Source organism: Alexandromys fortis, unplaced genomic scaffold (genome assembly GCF_014885135.2).
Source record: "Alexandromys fortis isolate MF-2015 unplaced genomic scaffold, M_Fortis_MF-2015_v1.1 scaffold_1, whole genome shotgun sequence".
Classification (NCBI taxonomy): domain Eukaryota; kingdom Metazoa; phylum Chordata; class Mammalia; order Rodentia; family Cricetidae; genus Alexandromys; species Alexandromys fortis.
In genome coordinates this window covers 27,578,634-27,603,828 of record NW_026067927.1, presented here as the reverse complement: position 1 = coordinate 27,603,828, position 25,195 = coordinate 27,578,634, and the positions used below count along the sequence as shown (strand labels likewise).

Below are 25,195 nucleotides of genomic sequence, written 5' to 3'. Positions count from 1 at the left end.
TTTGGCTAGAGGAGTAACGACAACAATTAAGAAACCAGCTAGTTTAGTAAAGTAAAAAGAACCAGTCATGAATGACAGTTAGCAGTGCATGTGTCTGCCGATGTACCAAACTGGGCATTAGTCACCACAACAGACAAGGCTCTGTAGGATGCACAACTAGCTGGGATAGAAAAGGGACTGTAGCTAAGAAAAAAAATCATGTTTCCTCCAAAGAGCCTTCTGTGCCAACCATCTTTGTGTTGCATGACAAATTAATTACCTAAGAAGAATAACTTACAGGAAGAAAGATTTACTTTGGCTCATGGTTTTAGAGGTTTTGGTCCATAGTGGGTAGGATTCGTCATTGTCAGCTTGTGATGAAGCACAACACAGGGGCAGAAGAGAAGAGCAGAGCAGAGATGCTTCCTTTCTGGTGGCCAGGAAGCAGAAAGACAGCAAAGGGGCTGGAGGCAAGATGCATCTCCCCCAGTGACTTACTTCCTTGGCATAGGTCTCATTTCCTAGTTTCCATTACCTCTTGTTGATGCCATCAGACTTTGTGCTGTCAATGGGATGGATAATCCATTGCTTAGGTCAGATCCCTCATGAGCTAGCCAAGCCTTGCCTCTGAACATTGCATTGAAGATCATGCCTTAGCCATGTGAGCCTTTCGGAGAGATCCTCCATATCCAAACCATGACACCTGCTGTCTCAGTTTTCTAGGCTGAGCACATGCTGGGCTTTGAGTGTTTGCTGATGCTCACCGACTTCTGGATGCATACAAAACTGTACGATGTGTCCCTCAAAAGAGGTGGGCAGTTCTAGTGGGATTTGTCAAAATCAACAAGGGGGAGAAAGCCATGCCATTCATGGTTGAGCCACCTCCTCTTCCTCCTGTCCCCAGTGAAGCCTTATATGCACATTTCCATTAAGAGGGTTTGCTTTCACTCTTGTACAGTTACCCAGGAGAATAATGGATGCAAAGGAGGGAAAAGATTGGGAGCCATGCTTGATACATCACACACCCACCCTTTTCCTGATGAAAAGACAACCCCTGCCCCACCCCCATCCTTCCTGCCACCCATTCTTCTGCTTTTTCCCTGTCTTGAAATTTTCCAAAATGCTGAAGAAAGACAGCAGGGCTGGGGGGGTCATTGACAATCCATGGGGCCTGTTGCTCTGCTTCCCTGGTGTCCTCCGCCATCTCTGTTCCTCACACCGTCTATTTAAAGAATCATATTCAGGGCTGGAGTGATGACTCAGTGGGCAAATCGCTTTCCATGCAAGTGGGAAGATCTGCGTCTGGCCCTCCAGCACACACACAGAGAAGCCAGGCACGTAGACAGGAGGATCCTCCAGCTCACTGGCCAGCCAATCGAACCAATTGGTAGGTTCTAGGTCGAGGAAGAGACCCTGCCTCAGAAAGCAAGGTGGCAAGGATTAGATGAAGACATCTGGCAGCCATCTTTGGCCTCCACATGTGTGCACGTACCTGCTCATGTACACATGACACCGCCATACCCAAAAAGCAAAGGATTAATTCTTGCAACAAGACACCCATGGAACAGCCACTATTATCATCAGAGACCGTAGTAATTGGACAAGTGCAGGTCCCAGAAAGGGTCACCTTGCCAACCCTTATGGCAGGCTTCTATTCTAACAAAACACCATGATAAGGAAAAAAAAATGATTCTAATTTAATATCTACGGTGTAATCCCATGAAAGCCTCCCCCAGCAATAGGAGAACACTGAATATGCCGGAATTCAGTGTTGATTTGTGGTCTTCCATAGAAGGAAGCTCATTTAGTGCAGAGAACCTAATGCTGTCAACCCTTTACAGGGATGTACACCAATAACACCCCATGATGTCTGCCTCCCCAGGGCTATGAATCAGCTATGGCAGTAAGCTAGAACCAGCGCATCTGGGTGGGGAAGCATGTCCACCTTGGGAGGGCTCCTTTACAGGAAGAACGAGGGAAGGGAGAGTCAAATATCAACTAATGCTCAGGAGAGAGTTCATGTGCACAGGCAAGAGAGCCCTGGCTTAGCAGAGAATCAGGTTTGCCGGTGGCTTGGAGCAGCAGAGATCTATACTGAGTGCATTATTAGCAGGGAGGGATGCTCACTCCTTGGAGAGAATAGAAAGGAACTCACATTTGGTCACCAGATACTCGAACTGCGTGCTGCTTTCCTTTTGATTTGTGCTGACTTCTGCCAGCACCCTGCATGAATATGAAACTGACAACACACGGCTCGCACAGAACTTCGTATCTAAAAAAAGCCCACATTATGCTGTAAGCCTTTTATTCCCAAACAATAGAAGTTATGAGGTTAAAGTTTGCTCACACGGTTTTCCCCGGAACAGCTGTACAATTTGGGGGGGGGGGTGGGGGATGAAAGTAGATACCGTATGAATCTTCGTCACTAGAAAACACTGAAAGAACTAGTAGTCAAGCTGCCCTCCCTGGCCCCACCCAGTCACGTGTGGATGCTTCCCTACTTGCAGGCCTTCCAGAGAAACGCTCCTGATATTTATATTCATTGCTATTACTACTTGCAGTGTGTATCAAGGGGATGACTCATCCCACCGAAAGGCTCAAGGAGAACCAAGAAGGAAGGCAGAGGAGAGCAAGCTCCATTTAATAAATTCCTGATGAGCACTCACTACGTCTGGCATCATAAGGCCAGAGTCTCCAAAGAGTGAGCTGGCTGCTAGAAGTGTCAAGCAGATATGCAAATATATATAAATTATGGCATGCAGCATAAATGTCTTACAAAGCTTGGTTAGAGTGTGGTGTCGTGGGTGGATTGGGAGTTAGAGAGACACATCATAGTTTCCTGGAGAAGGTGGTAGAGGGAAGGGGGGCATGCAAGACAGTTGTTAGCCAGGCCTAGGAAGTCTGGCCCAGATGCCAGCTTTAGATTCTCTGGAACAGTCAGTACTCCCCTGATATGGTTTGACTATATCCTTCAAAGGTGGTGTGTTGGGAGTGTGGAAATGTGGTAATGCTGAGAGGTGCAGGTACCTTTAAGAGGAAACAGAACCACCATATGGCCCAGCTATACTACTCCTGAGCCCAGTCCCAGGGGACTGAGTATGCTACCGCAGAGACAATTGTACATCCATGTTCATGGCCACTCTACTCAGAGCAGCTAAGAAATCAGCTGGGATCAGCCTAGATGTCTGCCTATAGCGGCATGGATAAGGAGAATGTGGTACATACACACAATAGAATGTTATTCAGCCATAAAGAAAAATGAGCCCATAGCATATGGAAGGAAATGGATGCAAGTTGAAATAATTCTGTTAAGAAAAATGAGCCACATGTTTTCTTTCATTTGTGGACCCTAGATTTTCATTTTTTTATATGTGTATAAGAGGAAATTTAAAGAGGTTAAGCTTGGGATATAGAGATGGCTCAGTGGTTAAGAGTGCTTGGTGCTCTTGCAAAAGACCTGAGCTGGATTCCCAAGAGCAGGTAAATCCTGCTCCAAAGGATCCAATGCCAGGAGTAGGCAAGCATGTGCATGTGTGAAAGTACACGTACACATACACACACACAAAAATACAATTTTCAAGAATCATATATATATATATATATATACACACATATATTATATGGAGCTAAGATTGTTCACCAGGGGTCAAAGGTTTTTATTCTTTGGATGGGTGCATGATGCAGGTCATGTACCCAACTAGTAAGGGGACTGTGAGAGCAGAAAAGAGGTTTTAGGGGAGCTAGGGAGGGAAAAAAGAACAAAAGAGTAAGAACACACATGACATGAGAACAGAAGAGGGGTGAGCAGAGGAAAGAGGGGAGCCAGCAAGAGTGGGACAGGGGGATGAGGGAGGAGAACACAGAAGGATAAAAACAAAAGTACGTATGGAAAAAGCACAATAAAATATACTACTATGTTAAAAAAAAAATAAGAATGAAGAGAAAGAACCTAATGCAGGGAAGGTGGCCCTACTCTGGGAAGTGATTCAGTAGCTCTCATGACATCAGGTTGTCATTTAGTGGGTCTAATCCCTGAACGGTTCTCGGCTTCCTGTTCGACAGGGTGACTTCTCCCTCTCTCTGTGGGCTCCCCTGTGATGTCATCAACTGCTGGAACTCCAGCAAATGTTGATGTTGCATTTTCCTCTGTAAAGCTAGAGGCAAAATGAACTCATTTGAGAAGTAAGGTCAGTCGGTGTCTGTTCCTTTATCTTAGCAACGAGACGTGAATTTATATGCATCTCCAGCCTTCCCAGGAAGAGAAGACATAGCTTTAACATGGGGGAGTGCAGGATATCCAGGCGGGATGCCTAAGGCATTTAAAAAAAAAAAAAAGCAAAGACTTTTGTTCACTTTTGAGATGCACATGTAGCCAGACTGCAACCCTATGCCTTCAGCGCCTGTAACAGCAATTGTGACTCAGAAAGCTGTGCCAGTTGGTCATAATGGAAACAAGGAGGTTGGCTTTCAGTGATGGGAATAATTGAATGGGGAAAGATGCAGGGTGGAAGAGAGAGAATGATGAGAACAGGGTGAGGTTAACACTCAGAGCAATGGTTCTCAACCTTCCTAATGCTGCAACCCCTTAATACAGCTCCTCCTGTCGTGGTGACCCTGACCATAAAATTATTTCATTGCTACTTCCTAACTGTAATTTTGCTACGAATTTCCTAACAGAATTGTAATGTAAATATCTGATAGGCAGGATATGAGTCCCCCTTGGGGGTCATGACCCACAGGTTGAGAACTGATGTCCTAGAGGAAAACTAGACTTTTTTTTGAAAATCCCATTTGTCATTTCCCGGATAAGAAGTGGAGGCACAGATTGACTCATACATCCATGGCCAAGGTAGGAGAGGCTATGCATGTGTGTGTCATTATGTGCCTGTAGAGGTCAGAGGGCAATTTGTGGGAACTGGTTCTCCCCTTCCACATGTGGTCCCAGGCATCAACTCAAGTCATCAGGCTTGACCCCTTTGCCCTGATCTGATGGACCATCTTGAGGGTCCTGGTGCTTCATGCTCCTTTTATTTTTATCACACTGAAGGCATTGTCATGATAAGCCGCAATGGGAAAGTAAGAATTAAGAGGGTAAAATCTTGTCAGCGTGATGGGATTTGGAATCACCCAGGAACCAAACTCCTCCGCATATTGTTGATGGTGCTTCCAGGGACCTTTGGCTGAAGTGGGAAGACTCACCCTGAATGTGGGTGGCACTGTCTAAAGGGTGGGGATGGAAAGGCGAGAGGCATATGAGCACCCGCATCCATTGCTCTCTGCTTGCTGACTGTAGATGGGATGGTAATGTGATCAGCCACCCCATACTCACACTTAGCACTCCTTTTCTGCCAGGACCGATGATACCCTCTGAAACTGTGAGCCAAAGAAACCATGCTTATTCCCCTAAGTCCTCATATTTTGCAAAACAATAGTGCATTATCAAAACCAAGAGTTGTTTTACAATCAAAACAGATTCCCATCACCCCAGGATCCCTCATGATGGCATTTCTATAGCATGTCAGCTTCTCTTCCTCCTCCAAACTTTCTTAATATTGGTTGTCAGTCTGCTGGGATCTGGAGCCAGCGAAGAAACAAGCCTTTGGGACGGTGTGTGAGTGGCTAGGCTGATGACATCAACTGAAGGAGTCGCCAGGCCCACTCTATAAATACAGAGGGCAGCTTCCCTGTACTGGGGTTCTGACTTGCATTTTAAGAAGCGGATATAGTCAAGAATTGGGGTTCACCTTCCCCTGCTTCTCACTGCAGACGCCATGTGTCCAAAGGAGAATAAGGACTCTATCAGGAACCGAGCGAGGGACCACCTGTGCAATATTTTGTCTCAAAATCTGACTTCATTCTGCCCATAGCCTGAGAACTTGAGTGAAACTGAATTTAAAATAGTAGACCACTTTGGCAGGGAAATCTCCAAACAGGAGTCCTCCAGCTGTGGCGAGGCTGATTTATTGCACTTACCCATGTTCACAGTGAAAATATTGAGCAAAAGGATATAAAAGATGCACGGTTCATTGAGAGAGAAAACATCTTGAGCAAATTCGTTTGCACCCAAGGCACAAGCTGAACAAGAAGCTTCGACTGTGAAAGGGAAGACCCCACTTTGTTCTGGAGGAATAAAGACCTATCTCCACAGCAAGTGTCTGCCATGAAAGTCTTTAGCTTGTGAAAATGTAAACTTATTTGATAAGCTAAGAATACAACTGAAGGGGCTCTCTCAGTCTTGTGTAGTTTTCTCTATTTTTTTATTCTGAACTCTAGATTACCTGATATCAATATACCATTTCTTCTTTCATTTGATTAGTGTCCCTATCTTTTACTTTCATTTTGAAGTGGGTTTTTCATAGATAGTATGCGGTCTGGTTATGGGTTTAATCTGCTATACCAATTGATACTAATTTCATTTATAGTTAGTGTAGTTACTGATCTGATACATTAGAGCCTTGTTTTATTTTGTTTTCTAATCGACTTGTCTATTAACTTTCTTTTTTTCTGCCCTTCTCCTGGTTATGTAACATTCTTTTAGAATTATTCTTTTATTCATTTGTAGAATTTTTGGAAAAAAAATCTTTGAATATTGCAGTGATTATTTATTATAATAACTCTCATAGTCTTTAATGCAATTGTTTTTGACAGTTCAATTACCGTAGACTATGAACAGCCCTATGCTGGCTAATTTTATGTCAGTGTAACACAAACTGGAAACATCTGGGGAGAGAAAACCCCAACTGAGGAAATTCTTCTACCTGACTGGATCCAGGCAAAGTCTATGGTATATGTTCTTGGTATATGGTATATTGTAGTACCAGTATGTTTTCTTGGTATATGGCATATTTTTTTTTTTTTTGGTATATGGTCTATGGTAGTAAAAGCCCTGGGCTCCTGGTCCTGGATGCTATAAGAAAACAGGCTCAGAAAGCCATGAAGGGCAAAGCCAGGTTGATATGGATCTTGAGATGGGGTTAGTTTTAGCTGTCAGTTTAGCACGCTCTAGACTCGCCTGTGGAGAGTGTCTTACATGAGGAGATGTTTAGATCACTTAGCTTGTGGACACGTCTGTGGCAGATTGTCTTGATTACATTCATTGACGTGGGGAAGACCCAGCCCATGAAGGATGCAGCGTTTCTGAGATTTGAGTCATAGACTGTGTAAGAGTAGGCAAAGTGAGCTGAGTAGGCAGCATGGATTCACTCCTTCTCTCTGGTCTGGGCTATCGATGTAATGAGCTGCTCAACCCTCCAGCCCCTGTGGCTTCCCTGCCATCCGTGATGGAGTAGGGCTCAGAACTGTGAGCTGAAATAAACTCCTTTCTTCCCTAAGGGTTTCCTGCAGAGTATTGCATCTCTGAGCATCTGGAATGGAAACGAGGGCATGATTGAACAATAGCCCTGACTAATCAACCAGATACACATCCATCCCATCCTTGATTCCTCCTTCAGTTTTCTCCCTGCCTAATAGACCACAGTCCCACTTCACGTTCACTGTTTTTCAGTGTGTGGTTCCACAGTAAAGCGCCACAGTTATCTAGTTTAAAAACAGTGTATTTCCTCGTGGTTCCGGGGCTAGGAGCACAAGGTCAAGGACCCAGAGTGGGTGGTTTCTGATGTGGGCTTTCCTCCTGGCTTGCAGATAGATGACCTGTGGGCATAGCCTTTCGTAACAAGAAAACAAAGAGATGGTTCAGTTTTGTGTTCTGGTTGCCCAGACAAAAGCAAACTTGAGAGTAAAAGAATTTATTTGACTCATGGTATCACGCTACAGCCCATTGTTGTGGGGAAGTCAAGGATCCAGGAACATGAAGCAACTAGTTGCACCACAGCCGTAGTCATGATCAGAGAGCAGTGAGTTAATATATTCATGTTACTGTTCGTCTCGCCTTCTGCATACCTATCCAGCCCAAGATCTCCTTCCCAGAATGGTGCCGCCCACAGTTCCACAGGCCTCGGGTCTTCCCATCTCAATAAAGGTAACTGAGGTATGCTGGTAGGCCCACCTACTCTAGACAACCCTTCACTGAGACTCTTCCCAGGTGATTCTAGATTGTGTCAAACTGACAGTAAAAACTGTCACAGACGATAAGCCTGTGATGTCTCTTCTTAGAACAGTAATGCCATCATGAGAGCATTTGCTCTCATCAAAAATCTAATCATCTCCAAAGGCCCATTGGAAATACATTCACTAGTGGGACTTACTTGAATATATGAGTCTGTAACATGAAATAGCTCAATAGTCTATAATACACTTCTCTGAAATTCTTAGGACTTTTTCACCTCCACTGCCGTTTTTTCTAACACGAATTAATTCAATTCTTTCCCAGATGGACTCAGTGTCCCTAGCACAGCCATTATCCACGATGTAGCAGGACTTGCTATCATTGTCTTGCAAAAGATACTTCAGAAGTTCCTGATTGACATTGACTCAGGTCATTAGTCTGTATTCTGTCTGACTGTATTAAGTCTAGATGCCTGAGCATAGCAAAAAAACCTGCTGCTTGTCTGGGCTTCAAGACTGATCTCTTCTCCTGCCCCCTTGTGTTCAGCGATGCCTTCTTTAGTTTATCCTTTAGATTTTGTTGAATCCAAAATGCTTACTAAACGTTCCTCATTCTTGTGATTCAACTGAGACATTGCCCTCGCTAACAAGCCCTCCATGGCCCTTGAGGCCTTAACTGGTATCTTTTTAAAATGTTGCCAGCTGTCTTTTCCTACCGTGTAGCCTTATTATAACTTTATTTATTTTTTCCTTTCTAGTGCCTGTTCCTGAACCTGGCCACAGGCTCTCTGAGAGCAATAGCTGGTCCCAACTCTTCTCTTTCTCAGAGTGCAGGGTTTCATTCTTAGCATGGGAAGGTTCTTTGTGATTATTAGGTAGAGCCAACTTTTGTATTTTTTTTTTACTTAGTGATGGGAAAACTAGTAGGGAGAACCTAGGCTGTCACTCAAAGCCAAGTCAGCAAGGAGCCCAGAAAGCAGAACATGTCTGTACCGGTGAGTCAAGCCCCGCTTTCCAGGCCCCACACTACTACAAAAAGGGGTGAATTTAGTCAAATTACTAAGCTTCTTATGGTCTTTGTGATCGTTACTATTGCTATCTGGACAGGATCTACCATCATCTAGGAGACAAACCACTGAGCATGTCTGTGAAGGAATTTCTACATTGGGTTAATTGAGGTTAGAAACACTACCCTGAGATGGGTGACATCTTTTCATGGAGTTCTAGATAAATAAAGGGAGGAAAGTGAGCTGGGTGTCAACATTCATTGTTCCCTTCCCTCTGAATGTGACGGGCCTCCTCCAACACTGCTTGGGCCTTCCTACCACAACAGACAGTATCTCCCGAAACTGAGCCGAAATCAACCCGTCCCTGAGGTAATTTCTCTTAGGTGTTTTGTTACAGCGACAATAAGTCATGAATGCAGCCTTCCTAAATGAAAATAAGAGATGCTTCTAAATCACTCCCTAAATATCTGATACTAGGATTTTATAGTTTCATGTATAAAGGGTCTGAAAGAAATGTCTTCTAAATCACAAACATGGCGTATTGCTTGCTTATTCTAGCCGAGAAGGATTTGGGAATGGCCAGATTTATAAAGAGTTTATGCAATTTGTATTTCTGTTCACCGATCACTTATTTGCTGATGAGCTCAATAATTATTGATCACCTGATGTGCAATAAGCCCCGAGTGGCTTTCATTTTAGATATATCCTAGGTGTTGATAAACAGGAAGGGATGAGGTCTCCATAATTTGACATGATTTTCCAGAGCTCAGACAGAAGCGGCGTGTTCATAAAGAAAAATATATAGAAGGGACAAGAACTGTTCCCTCAAATGTACTTAGATGGAGTTATGTAACTACTCCATTGAAGAAGCATGACTCAGAGGATGCAGTCAATCACAGAGCAGCCCATCCGATTCAGCCTATGGACTCAATACTCGCTCGGCTCTTAAAGAAAATTTAGAATAAATTTTGTTCTTCCGGTCACTTGCAGGTAATGAGATGTCCTAAGCAAAATGTCAGAAGCTGAGGCACAAAGCTCCATGTGATAATGCAGCATCAGCTCAGTTTTGGAGAGAGGTGGCTTCTCTCTCCTCCCTGTATCTCTTGCCTTTTAGCTCTTGGGGGCGGGGGGTGGGGGGGAGTCTTCACACTTTCTTGAGCGGAGTCCTGGGGGACTGAGGGAGAAGAGAAGCAGGCCCCTGCTTACTTGCTTGCTGGGCCTATGGAGAGCTTCGCTGTTCTCTGGCCTTGGTTGGTATTTCCAAGCTCCTCTCTCATTGGTGGTCTTTGGAAGCACTTGAGGGTGGGGCATTTTTCACGTCTGTTTTTCTATGAGGGTGTGAGAATGTCTTCATGTGACTGGTCATTGGCCTTTTCCTCAGCCTTCTGGACTGTCCACCACCTCAGACCTCTGCTTTTTGAGTTCTGTTCCCTCTATCCAGGTAACCCTTGTCTGAGCCAAGCGGTCTACTCAGTGCTTTCTTTGCCCCTAGTAATCTTGAAAAGAGAAATACCCCAAATATGTGCTTTTTCTAGAAATCAACACTACCCTCTCATCTAGTTCCCACATTTTAATGCATGTTTGGTTTATGTGAGGGCTGTGAATGGCACGGAATCAGATTTTGACAATCTCCTTTGCATTTGCTGGGTGCGTACGCTGGGGATTGAACCCGGGAATGCAAGCGTGCTAGGACTTTCTACCACTAAGCTGTACTTCCAGCCCCAGCTCGCTCCTTTGCAAACCTTTTAAAGTGAGGATCTCATATGTTACTCTAAAACGTGATGCCTGAGACTAGATATGGTGATTTATACCTACAATGCCACCTCTTGGGAAGCCTTAGGCACGGGAGCATGAATCTTGGCCAGCCTAGGTTCCATAGTAAGACCCTACCTCAGATGAACAAATAAATAGGCGAAACAAAGATGAGGTGAATATTTACACTTTGACTGAACCTTCGTTCCTGCCTTCTTGGGACAAAATGACCCATTTCTAATCGGCTTTGGCACATGATTGACATGTCTTGGTGGCAAGTAGGCTTTTCCTTCTTGTGTTTTGTAGTCTAAGGAATTGCTGGTATCAGGTCTCTGGGGTTTTTGTTTTAGTTTGGTTTTGGTAGTACTGGAGGCTGAATCTAGGATCTTTCATGTATTAGGCAACCCCTCCAATACAGAGTTGTATCCCCAGCTTTCTTTTTACTCTTTAATTGAGACACGGTCCCATTAAGTTATCCGGTCTATCCTTGGACTTACTCTGTAACCCAGTCTGGTTTTGAGCTTGCTATCTTCCTGCCTCAGTTTCCCAAATAACTCTTAATACAGGCCTGTACCCCCCACTAAGCGGTATTTACTTTCATGTCTGGATACTAGACATTGCTTTTGTTTCCAGGACTGGTATAATATACTACAAACCAGCAAGCTTAAGATAACAAGACTGTATTTTTTTCCAAATTCTAGAAACAGGAATCTGGAATTAGGGTCACACTTCCTGGGGGGGGGGGGGGAACTGACACTGTTTCAACACTGTCCCAGCCTCAGGTAGGCAGAATATTATAGACCAGGTGGTTTAGGCAACAAACACTGATTCTCAAGGTTCTGGAAGCGCAGGGTCCAGGTCTACCAGACCAGGAGGTGACCAATACCTACTTCCTGATTTGCACCTGGCTATCTTCTTCTATCATTACATGAAGAAGATAAAAATACCCTCCCTTAGGTCACTTCTAACACTGGAACTGATTTTTTTCATGAGATTCACCCTGTCGTGATGTAAATACCTTCCAATGGCCTCCATCCTAATATCATTTCATTGGGAACGTTAAGATTTTAAGATATTAATTTTAGGAAAACACTAACATAAGTGTTGACATAACATTATCACCCACTGAATTGTTTGGGATTGTTATCAGTCCAATTTTTTTTCTTCTAGTGTGTACGTATAAATGTTCACATGTTCATAGAAGTACATGTATGTAAAAGTCAAAAGTTGACATCAGTGCACTCCACTTTTTAAAAATAATTTATGTTTATTTTATGTGCATTGGTGTTCTGCCTGCACCTATGTCCATGTAAGGGTGTTAGGTCCCCTGGGACTGGAACCACAGACAGCCATGAGCTTCCACGAGGGTGCTGGGAATTGAACCCGGGTCCTCTGGAAGAGCAGTCAGTGCTCTCAACCACTGAGCCATCTGTCCAACCCCCTCCACTTTATTTTTTGAGACAGGGTCTATTCTTGAACCTAGAGCTCACTGACTTGCCTAGGCTAGTGGGCCAGCAAGGTCTAACAATCTGTCCCTAACAATCTGCCTCCCAAGTGCTGAGATTCAACAACAACAAAAATCAAATATAAATGTTGGGCGTTCAGTCTCAGGTCCTCTTGCTTGCACAGTAAGCTCTTTACCAGCCATCCCTCCAGGCCACTCTAATTTCTGTCTCTCTTCCCTGCCAATCTTCTGTGTGTTTCTACAGCGTCCTACTATAAATACACCACTGTATTTATAATACTGATTTAGCTCTTACCCGTATTCAGTATGACATCACCTTAGCTGCCTAGGTACAAAGGCGCTCTTTCCAAATAAGGGCATAAGTGCAGGTGCTCATTTGGAATGCATTTTGGTGGGGGGGGTGAGGGAGGTCCAGTTTAGGCATCACAACGTTTTCTGTATATAAAGGTTTGATGTCTTTGCAAATATGAAAGTGCACGCCATCCTGTCACGTTCTGCCTCGACCCGCAAGGATGACGCGACACCGGAGCTCTTCCAGCTAGCAGTTTATTCAGGACCTTTTTTAACAATTGTATCTCTCTCTCTCTCTCTCTCTCTCTCTCTCTCTCTCTCTCTCTCTCTCTCTCTCTCTTCTCTCTCCCTCCTTCTCTTTTCCCCTCTCTCTCCGGGCAAACCTCTCCTAGCCCTTATAAAGGCACGGGCCGCCAACCCCGGATTGCCAGGTGGGCACTGCCCCTAGGTCCACGCATATGCAAGCAGCTGACAATCATTGCGTGATCAGGCCCCAGCCAATATTAGGAGCTGATTATCAGGTGTGGCTCCACACAGACCTCTACACCATCCTACCCAAATAATGTTCTAATGCCCTTGTCCCTTTAATTTTGGAAGGGCTCGTGCCAATGGGCACCTGCTGGCTTCGCTGGAGCACAGAGCACGGCAGCACTCATTCGTGGACGGATGCGACAGAGGGAGTGTGCAGGTTAGTGAGCATGGCTATGCAGCCTATGAGGGGATCAGAGCCAGCTAATAATAGCTGCTCTCGAGAGGAGAGACCTGGTGCTTTCTTCCACTGCTGAATCCTCAGAGCACCGATGTGCTGATTGTACCGTGTGACTTGTGAACCAAAGAAGACAAATGACATCATAATTCTGAGTATTTTGGCCACTGCCATACACCCTAAAGCTGTAGTGGCTCGCTACTTAAGAACACCCGCTGCTCTTCAAGAAGAGCCAGGTTTGGTTCCCAGCACCCACATGAGGCAGCTTGCAACTGCTTATAACTCCAATTCCAGGGGATCCAACACCCTCTCCTGGCCTCTGCAGGTATTATTAGGCATGCACGTGATGCACATGCGTGCATGCAGGAACTCACACACGTCTATAAAATAAATAAGTCTTTAGCGTTGTAGTAGCACCGTTAACATTACTCTACAAAATGATAACGTCTTAAGCTTCTTTAACATTTTTGTAATTGCCCTGGGAGCATCTCATAGAAAAAGTCCCTTTTTCTAAAAGCTTGAATGGTTGGATGGAGGCTTACTCAATTGACGTAGGCGCACACTGAGAACTGAAAGCAACCGAAGGTGAGCTGGCACGATAACCCTCCCCAAAATCTGCGATTTTAACCAACTTCAAACATAGTTTCCTTTTCATTTACAGCTACTGTCTGTCCTGAACTTAGACCTGAAGAAAAGTGCAGCGCAGATGACATGCAAATAAAAACAAGGTGTTCGCTTTCCACTTGGTCCTTCTAGTCTGGGGCTCTTCCTTTGCAGGGCCTTTGATTTTGCTCAGTCAAGAGTATCTTTTGGAAAATTCTATGCATGTCAGCTATATGCTCCTGCACACACACACACACACACACACACACACACACACGCACGCACACACACGCACATATACATATGTGCACACGCACACACATTTGCTAGTCTCCTAATTTAGTGAGTTCATCTGCAACTTGAGCAACTGAAGTAAGCTCATCACACAGCATGTAGCTCTTGTTCAAAGGACTTTAGGCATGGGTAATTGAGTTCCTACACTTTACCTCTGACTTGACATTATACCCCTCCCTTGGTATCAGTGGGACATTGATTCTAAGACCCCGCCCCACCTGTAGCAAATTATGCAGGTGTTCAGTGTCCCTGATGTGACATTATTTCGCACTTGCATGGCATCGTGTCCTTCCTCCCGGATACGCTGCACCATCCCTTGAGTCTCGCAACCCCCCACACGATGTAAATGTTGTGCAAGCTGTTCCACTATGTTGTTTAAGGAGTAACAAGAAGACAAAAGTCTGAACATGTTCAACACAGGTGCAACTGTAGTTTTGCTTGGTTGGGTACAGAAATGTGGATCTCACAGATACCCAGGGCTGGCTGGCTGGCTGGCTGGCTGTACTTCTTTTCCAAACATGCCGGTGCTGCCCCACGAATATGTCTGTCCACGCAGGCTGAGTCGATGGGTTCTCACCCATTCTTTCTCTGCAAATGATTTCTGCCAGATTTACATTTCCTTGGGTAATTGTTTTCTCCGTCGCTCACCGTGTTGCCACGTCTTTATTGGAATTTGTGTTGTGTTTTCTTTTGTAAGACATTTGGAGTCTGTGAAAAGTGTTATGTATGTATGTAATAGAAACAACACCCACACCATTGCTTTGCTACTGGGGTGCTGCCACACTTCTGTTTGCTTTCTCTTCCTTTTTTTTTTTTTTTTTTTTTTCTTCTTCCAAATCACCAGAATAGTTCCTAGGAATAGGAATGATAAAAACATTCTTAAAGACACAGTAAGTCAGGCTGCGGGGAGATGGCTCAGTAGAACAAGTGCTTAGCATGCAAACAGAAGGGCCAGAGTTCGGGTCTCTAGGACCTATATAAATGCCGGGCCAGCACGCTGGCTCATAGTTCTAGCCTTGAAAGGTAGACACAGAGGATCCCTGCGGCAAGCTGGCCAGAAAGACTAACCGAGTCATCGAGCTCTGGGTTTGATTGGGAGATCCTGCCTCAAAGAGTAAGGTGGAAGGGTCACCGGGGTCAGGGAAGATGCCCAATATAAGTTTCAGGCCTCCACAGATGTTGGCACGCAAGTGTGCACCTACCTACACACAGGTGATCCCACATACACAGGCGCACAAATACGCACATGCCTGCGTGCACATAACAATACAGCAAGTATATTATCACTCATTAGTGGGGAGGCACAGCCATGTGGAACCTGACCCTCCCGTAACTGACAGCCAGCCTGATGGAACGAACCTCTCATGCCATTTTGTCCTGGCTTAAACCGCAGTCGCAGATGCACCGCGCTTGAAGTAATTTACTGACTGCTATAAACTGAGCGTGGCGGGAGGTAAATATCAGCAGTCAGAGCAAAATAGCTGTATAGCAACCAGAGAAATTATGGAGCTTCTGCGCGAATTGGACTGCTTTTATAACATACATCAGGCAACAAAGTCCTCAGTGGGGGGGGAGCCATACAGCAGTTATGCAAAATTATCGGGCTGGTTTTATGTAATCTTTCCTTTTTAAGCTGTTTTTAACTTACAGGGCAGAGAAGACAATCTTTGGGCTTTCATGGTCTTGCAGAAACAGGCACACCAGGTCCTGGGGTCACGGATGCTAAGAGAGAAGGTGTGGCCTGTTTGTATTGGCTTCTGCTGGCCTCTTCCTCTTTTGTAGGAGAGAACGAGTGCAGAGCCTGCAGGGTCAAGAGTAGCACCTGCCGGTGGGAAGGGGACAAAGCTGATATTCAGCCACCAAAAGGGGCACTGGCGGTTCTGGTGTGAGTGTGAAGTGTACCCTCCATGGGACCACATGTTTGAACTGTTGGCCCTCAGCTGACAGTGTTGTTTATGGACACCGTGGACCGTTTGGAATCTTGGGCACATTGAAAGTTATCCGTGTTTTTGGTTCAGTGCTGCACTCTGTCTTCTGATCTCCAATCACCCCCTCGAGGCTCTTGCCGCAAAAACAGAGCTGCTTCTGCCACCATGCGTGCCTCTGTCATCATGGTGGGTGAAAATTCCTCAGACTCAGAAGAAACCAATCTTTCCTAGACTTACCTATCAAGTACCCTGTCACAGTGACCCAAAGAGCTTGATACACTGAGCATCCCCTGGGGGCAGTTGGGAAGGCCAATGTGCAGTGGTTAGAAACCTGTTGAAGTGGGGGTGGACCACGTGACTTGGTGATTTGGAATCCTATCTGTAGATGGGTACACTGCTGAATGAAGCCCAGGTAATAACAGTCAAAATCAGGCATTGCTTCAGGCTAACAGTTCAGATGTGGCTGGCCTGTCCCTAAAGGTGGAGAAGGGTCACATCAGCAGTTTAGAGAGAAGGAAGACTCAGGGCAAGATTGCAATGTCCTCAGCTCTCTGTGGAGAACAGAGAACTAACAGGTAGGACCACAGGCTTCTCTGGAGTGCTAGCGAGAACGAAAAGTGGGGGTCATCTGGTAATGGGATTGCTAGGTCCCCCAGCAGCCAAACCAGTTTCCTCTATTAATATGCCAAAGTATAGTGATGCCAATCAGAACCGCACACAAGAATTCCTGAAACTCCTGTTCAAATGCAGGCTCTGATTCGGTATGTTTGAATTCGGAAGTTCTCACAGGATCCTTCACTGATGCCAATGCCTGTGGTGTCCTAATGCAGAGGGTTCTGAGACGCGCCACTCGCTCACTTTGCAGCGGCCCCGCACCTTTGTCCTCCATCCAGTCCCGCCAGCATCACATCTGACCTTTCTCTCCTCTTCCTGTGCCTTTGTATGACTGCTTTCTGTTTCCCTTCCAGAATGAGCACGGGGGTGTGGGGTGGGGGGAGAACTTAGATTCAGAGAGTAGATAGAGCAAGATGGCCAAACCCAAAATGTGTGCTCCTTTGTCAAGTGCCTTGACCTGTTCAGGGCAGAAGGAAGCACCATGGTGCACCAAGGACAAGCAACAGAACTACTTTAGGTTGTCTCGGCTGTTGTGGTTACTTTTCTTGTTGCTGTGGAATGCTTGACCAATGTAACAAGGAGAAAAGGGTTCCTATTGGCTCAGAGCTTGAGAGGGCAGTTTAGCATCCTCGGCAAGTCACGGCAGCAGGAGCGTGCAACAGCTGACCACACTGTGTCCACAGCCAGGATGCCTCAAGGATGCCTGCTGGTTCTCAGCTCACTCCTTTTTACTCAGTTCCCGATGCCAGCCCACAGACAGTGCTGTCTGCCTTCAGGGGAGTCTTCTCACTTCGGTTAAAGCAATCTAGAAACCCCCTCACAGACATGCCCCGATTTTCTCCTATCAAGTTGGTGATCAATATGAATCATTACAGGAATTTTTAAAAAGTCCTAAATCAGTTTGGAAATCTGTTCCAGGGTGCTTGCTGGAAGAGGCTGGGTCTGACATCCAGGTGACATGAACTGGGCAGGTGGGAACGCCACTCTGAGCTGTGCATTTGCCTCAAGCCCCCGGGCCACCACCCTGCCAGTCTCTCTCCCTCACTGCCTGGCCTTTCCTTCTGAAGCTACTGCACCCAATGAGGTGAGAAGGAGGCCTCCCCCCCCCTTCATCTTTAAGCAGCTGCATTATTAACAGAGAAGGAAATGTCTCCCATGAGCTATGGCAAAATCCTGCAGATTGGTTTGTGAATCACTGTAGCTTAGGCTAAAGCAACCTAATTTCCTGAAAGCCATCCTATGGCTTTGGGCTTCCAGAGAGGCATAAAGCTTGTATGGTCTTTCCTCTTAGTTAAAATCAAATAGAAACGGGGAAGGAAAAAAAAGAAACTGGAAGAGGAACTCGTCTGGGAAGACATGTCATTAACATGGGGAAAAATGAAAGGCTAGAAAGAAATGTGGGCAGACTATCCACACGGCAGTAAAGGAGGCCTGGCAGTAAGGATGTAGTGAAGTGTTACAGTGCTAACTCCCTTCATGTCCTAGAGTTTCGTGTGGCTTTTTTACATACCTTTTTGGTGAAATGCACATGTGAGAAAACAGTGATACATACAGAAAGTCCAACTTAATCAATTATATAAACTGCATATTTGGGTGGTTACAGAGTAAATGAAACCCAACCCCAATTCCTTCCGCCCAACCTTTTTGATAATAATCCACCATCCCTATTTTTAAAACTGCTTTATTGATTCTTTGTGGATTTCATCTCCCCATCCCTTCCTATCTGCCCTTTGCCCTTGCAAAACATCTTGCCATGGAAGCTGTAGCGTGTCACAGTGAGTCACACAGTGTACTCTTTAGTCCATGCGTCTTTACTTGCAAGCGCTCATTGCAATGAGTCATTGATCCGGTTTGGGGCTTCTGGCTTCTGCTACACTACCGATATTGGGCCCTCCTGGGACTCCTCTTGGATAGCCTGTTGTTGCCTGGTGCATTGCAGATCCTGCAGATCTGTAGGTTCATCCCCCTTCACGTGTTCCTGACGATCATGGATGGGGTGGGTGTTGATGGGCTAACTCATAACCCTGGTTCTGGGCCTGGGTGGTAGCTGAGGTGGTCAGCACTGCCCCCCAGCTCACCTGGTACCTCAGACAGCAAAGGGCAGAGCCAGTCCTCATGCCCTCGTGCCCTCAGGGCCGGCTCACCTGCACCCATTTCAGCAGGACCAACTCTACTGTGCTGCCCAAGGGGTGCAGGGCTGCTGTCCTGAGTGCTGCAGCTGGCGAGAGGCAGGGCCAGTTCTCCCACACCCATGACCCAGGGACACCCTTGCCTATTTTTAAACTGCTCTTCCTACCACATTTTTCTTTCTTTTTGAATTATAGTTTTACTACTTAAGTATGCATTGGTAGAGAATACTTTTAAATTTTTAAAAAATTTATATGTGTTTAAATGTACGTGCATGCCAGTCCTCCTACATAGGAGTTAGGGGACAACTCCAGTTGTCACTACCTTCTGCCTTCTTTGAAACAGGGTCTTCTACGGTTCTTCCACTGTACTATGGGACTCTCTTGTCTGTGCCTTCCATTTTCCCGCAGGAATGTGAAGATTGTTGTGGGATATTATCTTAAGCTGTGTTACATTTGTTTATTCTGTTGGAACATTGTTTAATGACGTAAAGATGTGTTGCATTCTTTTATGCTGCATTTGTTTAACTCTGTCTAAGACACCTGATTGGTCTAATAAAGAGCTGAACGGCCCATTGTAAGGCAGGAGAAAGGACAGGTGTGGCTGGCAGGCAGAGAGAATAAATAGGAGGAGAAATCTGAGGAGAGAGAGAGATCAAGGAATGAGAAAAGACCAGCCACCAGCAACCCAGCCAGCCACAGAGTAAGAAGTAAAGAAAAGATATCCAGAGATAGAGAAAGGTAAAAGCTCGGAGGCAAAAGATAGATGGGATAATTTAAGTTAAGAAAAGCTGGATAGAAATAAGTCAAGCTAAGGCTGGGCGTTCCTAAGTAAGAATAAGCTTTTGTGTAAGTGATTTATTTGGGAGCTAGGTGGTGGGGCCCCCAAAAGAGCCAAAGAGTAAAAAGAGTAAAGAATCAAAAACAGTCAACTACAGAAGATGGCAGATATGTGTGCATAGACCCAGGATTTATGTGAGTTCTGGGGATGAGAACTCAGGTCCTCATGGTTGAGTGGCAAGTGCTGTAACCTACTGAACCAGATCCCAGCTCTCTTAAAAAAAAAAAAAGAAAGAAAGAAAAGAAAGAAAATGAAGGAAAATATGTGGGAGCATATGCATTTCTTTTCTATTTTACTCCCACTGATTTATGGTGTGATAAGGTATTCCTAAACTGGATAAACGACATTTTATGATATTTTCTGCTGATGGATGTTTCCCCTTGTCTCCAGTGCTTGGCTGTTATGAAAGGAAACTCTCTTCCTGTGGTGGATGTGCACCCTGGGGTTCACATCTCAGGTGCTGGATAGTAGGTAATACCTAACAGTTCACCAATAGCGTGGTAGCAATTCCCAGGTCTGAGGGTTCCCATTGTTTTATACCGGGGATGAGTATCACCTTTCTCTAGCTTTCTTCTTTTTATCCAAGTTTCCTGTTTTCCTCTTTAATAGTTATCAATTTATTTAATTAAGAAAAAATGCTGCTCTAACACTTTTAAAGAATTATATTGTCCATGGGGGGGGGGGTATTTGTTTTAAACCTTTTAACTGAAACAAATCAGTCTGTGGAAAAATATATGAATCACACATACATGGCTTAATGGCTTATCACACAGTGGGTACCCCTGGGTAACCACCCACAGATCGGAATAAAACTTGCCAGCATGGAAAAGCCTTCCGATCACAATTTACTTTGTCAGCAAAGAAAAAATGGTTAGACTTTGTTGAACAGTCATTTCTTCCCAACTGAAACACTTTCTTCTGGAGGAGAAGGGAGGCATATAATCCACAGAACATTACAGAGATTTACAGAGGCTTGGGGAAAGTTCCATGATTCGCACGCCCGTTCCTGTACTCATGCAAGCCTTTAGGCAGCATTTGACTGGAGGAAGAGACTCTCTTGCATGGACCCAACTGCACATTGTACAAGGCGCTTCAGGGCTGCAGGTTTGTGAACTATCACTCATGCTGGGGTGGGTTTTTATCTTCAGATAATACAACGGCTTTTGAGTCACCCACACTCTCATAAGTAACCCCAATAAACTTCCTAAGTTCCCCTAGCTAGACTTGGGTACAATTGTCTCTGGTTCGCCTTGCTGCCATCTGGTATGAACAGATGTTTGCTAGGTCTCCCCAGGAAAAGACACACAGCATACTCTCCCCCAACCCGAGAGTTTTGTAAGCCTTTGGACTTTTTCTTTTAAAACCAATGGAAACCATGTAGCCAATGGTACCTTACATCCAGTCTCGGGTCCTCCAACACTGGGAGGGTTATCCGTGGGGCCCTGAGCGGTAGTTTGCTTACTTTCTTGAAGCAAAGCCGGGAGTCAGTAAACTCATTTACTTCTTTTTGGACCGCACAGACTGTGTGGAACCCCTAGGCAGAGGTCATGTGTCATGACATGTGTTTGTGATAGATGATGTATCTCACTCTGACATTGAAAGAACTGTGGTTTCCAATTGAGTTTCTTCTTCCCCGTTTGCTACCCAGAATGCTAAACAGTATCACATCCTTAGCCTGCGTTTATGTAAATCAGAGCTGTTGTAGGATTTGAGCTTCTCTGGGAAGCTGATTTGTTTCTGAGGATATGGAAATCCACGGATATATATATATATATATATATATATATATATATATATATATCCACGGATATATATATGGCATTTGGCCACAGGATGAGCCCTTGGCCTACAATGCAGGGCAACTTCAAAATGGTGTTGTTTCATACTGGAGCCCATACTGGGAGGAAGAATCCTGCCCTTAGATCTTTGCAAGGAAGTAGTTCTAAAGCTGTCTTCCACAAGAAAAGGTGAAGCCAACGCCCTGTTGTGGGGAGTATTAGTTTCAGATGTGTTGTGTTTGTTTATGTTGTGGAACATTTGTTTAATGATGCAAAGGTGTTCTGCTTTCCTTTTACTTTTTTATATTTATTTATTTATTTATTTATTTATTTATTTATTTATTTATTTGTTGTTTTTTGAGACAGGGTCTCCCTGTAGTTTTGGAGCCTGTCCTGAAATAGCTCTCATAGAACAGGCTGGCCTCGAACTCACAGAGATCTGCCTGCCTCTGCCTCCCCAGTGCTGGGATTAAAGGCGAATGCTACCACCACTTGACCATGTTGCATTCTTTTATATTGCTTTTGTTTAGGTCTGTAAAGCTGTGTTACTTTGCCTGCTTAAAACACCTGATTGGTCTAATAAAGAGCTAAACAACCAATACCTAGGCAGGAGAGGGATAGGGAAAGCTGCCAAGCAGAGAGAATAAGTAAGAAAAGAGAAACAAGGAGGAAGGAGTGAGAAAACGAGAAAGAGAGGAGGATGCCAGAGCCAGATGCACAGACTCACAACCAGTCACTGAATAAGAAAGAAAGAAAGACATGTAGAATAAAGAAAGGTAACACGCTTGGAGGCAAAATGTAGACTAGTTAGAAACAAGTCAAGCTAAGGCCAGGCATTCATAAGTAAGAATAAGTCTCTGTGTATTTTTGGGGAGCTGTGTGGTAGGCCCCAAAGAATAATAATAATTAGAAAAAAAAACAAATAAAAAACAACTACAGTCTGTGCTTTTTACACTTTCAAATAAGAACTGTTCCACCCTTCTAAAAGAGATAATATTTTATAGCGAGCTTTTGTTTCATTTGAAATAGTTTCAGCTGAACTGGATCTCAAGGTGGAATCTTAGGATCATTTCTCAGGCAGTCAGAAAGGCTCTCGGAGGCTAAGTCTCCAAGGCTGTGTATGAATGAATGTACTAAACACAATTTTCTTTTTTTTTTAAAGACCCTGAGTGTAATTATTAAAGCTTCAATTGTCCCTAGTGATATTAGCTAGATAATCAAATCTGGATCACAGGGATGAAATAATTTAAAGTGTGCCTTCATTACTGTTCAACTGAAAATAACTCAGTCAAAATGGTTGTCACCCTCCCTCAGCCCCAGATCTGTCACATGGTCATGGCACCGCTCAATACATGTAAGAGGTGTACTCAAAAGGTCACACTGATTCTCTACAGCAAAGAACATTCTATGCAAACAAAGCAGATTAAAAGATTTCACCACAGAACCAGGAGAAAGAAAACACTGTAGCTATCATATGCAGAAAAGACAAAATCAGCATTTGGGGTAGAATTGCAAGAACTCGGAGTTCTCTGTTTCTAAATTATCTATGTGGGACAGTCATTGTCAACTAAGAAGAGACTTTACTCAGGGACTATGAAGATGTAAAATCGTCTGTGTGACAACTTGCTTAGTCTTACAGACACTTGTACTATATGGACCAGGATTTCTTCGGACTGAACAGAGCCAGGGAGATCTTGCTGTGTTTTCTGTGACTAAGACAGTAAGTTCCTGTCATTTCTGCACCCAACAAAAGCAGGGAGAGGTTCTCCCATCAGCCATGCCCTGCTGGGAAGCCAGTGTGCAAGTGTCGGAGTCCCTTCAGCAACGCCTTTAATTCTTATCTAGTAATGTTCTCTGCCACTTCATGAAAAGAGGGGCCCAGCTGTGCCCAATACTGTCATAGCTGTATAACCCAGACACAATCCACAGGGGGTTAGGACAAAAATTAACAAACACATTTCAGCTTGAAACCTTACTGATAAAGAATTATCATCAATTTCCCAAAGCAGCCACAGACTCCTTCATCCTGATTTACAAAAACCCAACTACAAAAGATGCCACAACCAAGGTCACCTAACCTCAGATAAGGGTGTCATAGCCGTGCCAACCTTCCTTGAGGAGATAAAACACGCGTGGGGAGACAGAAGTGTCTTGGGTTCTACTGACGGATTCATCAGTATGCCGCTAATCGCAAGGTCTTTCCCAATTTCCTGCATCTCTTTGTCCCAGATTTATGCCTATTAAAACAAACAAACAAACAAACAAAACAAAATTGGGTCCTCTAGGGATACAGTCTTAACGGTACAGCATTGTGTTCTGTCCCTCAGTCTGGGATGAGGTCGTCAACCTGCTTCATTGTTCTTCCTCCAGTGGGGCTCCTCACCACATCTCCTTCCCCCTGCTGCACCACGGGAGATGACGTAAGGAGATGACTCCCTCCTGGTGATGGTCTCCCATCATCTCTTAGAACCAGAGTACACAGACAGGAAGTTGGAGTGTTACCCTTTCAGGTTCTTTGCCGGGAAATCCACGATCAAATTGCTCCTTGCTCCGGAACTGAAATTTCTACCGTGTCCCATGGGAACATGCTATCCCATTAAGAGTTGGGAGAGGGTGAGATGAAGAAGTCTGAACTACAGGTATTGGTGACAGCCCCTGGAGTACTTAGGACCTGTCAATCAATGGTCCTTGCTCCCTGTAACTTTTGGAGTCATTAAATGAGTAGTGTCAACATGTAATCATTGTAAGCAGGGCCCAGAGAGCATGTTTTGAAACATCACCCTTGAGACCCGACATACAAGAGGATGTTCTGCACCGAGACTGTCAGCAAGCACCTTGAAGAAGAACTGACTGGGAGCAAACTCACCTGTTCTATTAACCCTTCCTGCTTGTCAGCTCTCAGGGCCTCCCGAATCTCCCATGGCTGCGGCACTCACTCTTTTGGAGGTCCGTGACAGCTATTTCAGGCCTAACACAGCAGGACAAATGTGCACAAGTCCACACAGTATGACAGAAGAATTAAAAGTGTATTTACCATCTGTCGGTCGTTTCCTTGTGGGACTCTTCTTTTCCTCTCCTGCAGCCACAAATAGGGTCTTTGCATTTCCTTCCGACTTCAGAAAGCTGGGCTCTCTGAAGTTGCAGGGCTGGCTTCCTCCTCCTCTTTCTCTGCCGCCTCCTCCTCCTCCTCCTCCTCCTCCTCCTCCTCCTCCTCCTTCTCCTCCTCCTCCTCCTCCTCCCCTGCTTCCTTCTCTTCCTCCGCTGTCCAAGACTGTTGAACTCTGGGCCAATTCCAGCTTCTATAACCATATCTTTTAATTATAACTTGGAAAAAGTCAGGCTAGGGAGATGGCTCAGTGATTAAGAGCAGTGGCTGCTGCTGTAGAGGACTCATTTTCAATTCCCGGCACCCACATGGCAGCTCACAACTGTCTATAATTCCAACTCTAAGGGATTCATGGCCCCAGGTATGTATGTGGTGCACTATCTGTTCATGGAGGCCAAATACCCATACGCATAAAAATTGAAAGAGTCTACAAAAACTGTATAGTGTTTTATACTTAGGTAATTTCAAGACCCTCTGCTTAGTTCCGGTTCCTGAGGACTCTGTAAAGCTTAGGGTGGAACAAAGTCAACTTAAATGGAACTGTATGTACATCGAAATGAGGCTTGGAAACTCACACTGGCCCCACTACGATATACTCAGTCCTCATCGCAGAGGACAGGTCTGATAAAACACACCATTTAGACTGGGAGAGAATCCTCCAGAGGGAAGCAGGAACTTCAGGTGCAAGCCATTTCTACCC

At 44.9% G+C, this 25,195-nt stretch overlaps 2 long non-coding RNA genes across 2 annotated transcripts in view; one reads left to right on the top strand and one right to left on the bottom strand.

The window, feature by feature from the left end:
• Positions 1 to 25,195, top strand: part of LOC126502776 (uncharacterized) — a 51,625-nt gene that overhangs the window by 13,483 nt on the left and 12,947 nt on the right. The window contains exon 2 of the long non-coding RNA XR_007592053.1: positions 13,096 to 13,186. This is a non-coding gene — a long non-coding RNA (uncharacterized lncRNA). The remainder of the gene's footprint in view (positions 1 to 13,095; positions 13,187 to 25,195) is intronic.
• On the bottom strand, positions 18,310 to 24,554 carry LOC126502777 (uncharacterized). The gene is made up of 2 exons (XR_007592054.1): positions 24,424 to 24,554; positions 18,310 to 23,626 (listed from the first exon to the last, which is right to left on the bottom strand). It is a non-coding gene; the product is annotated as an uncharacterized lncRNA (long non-coding RNA).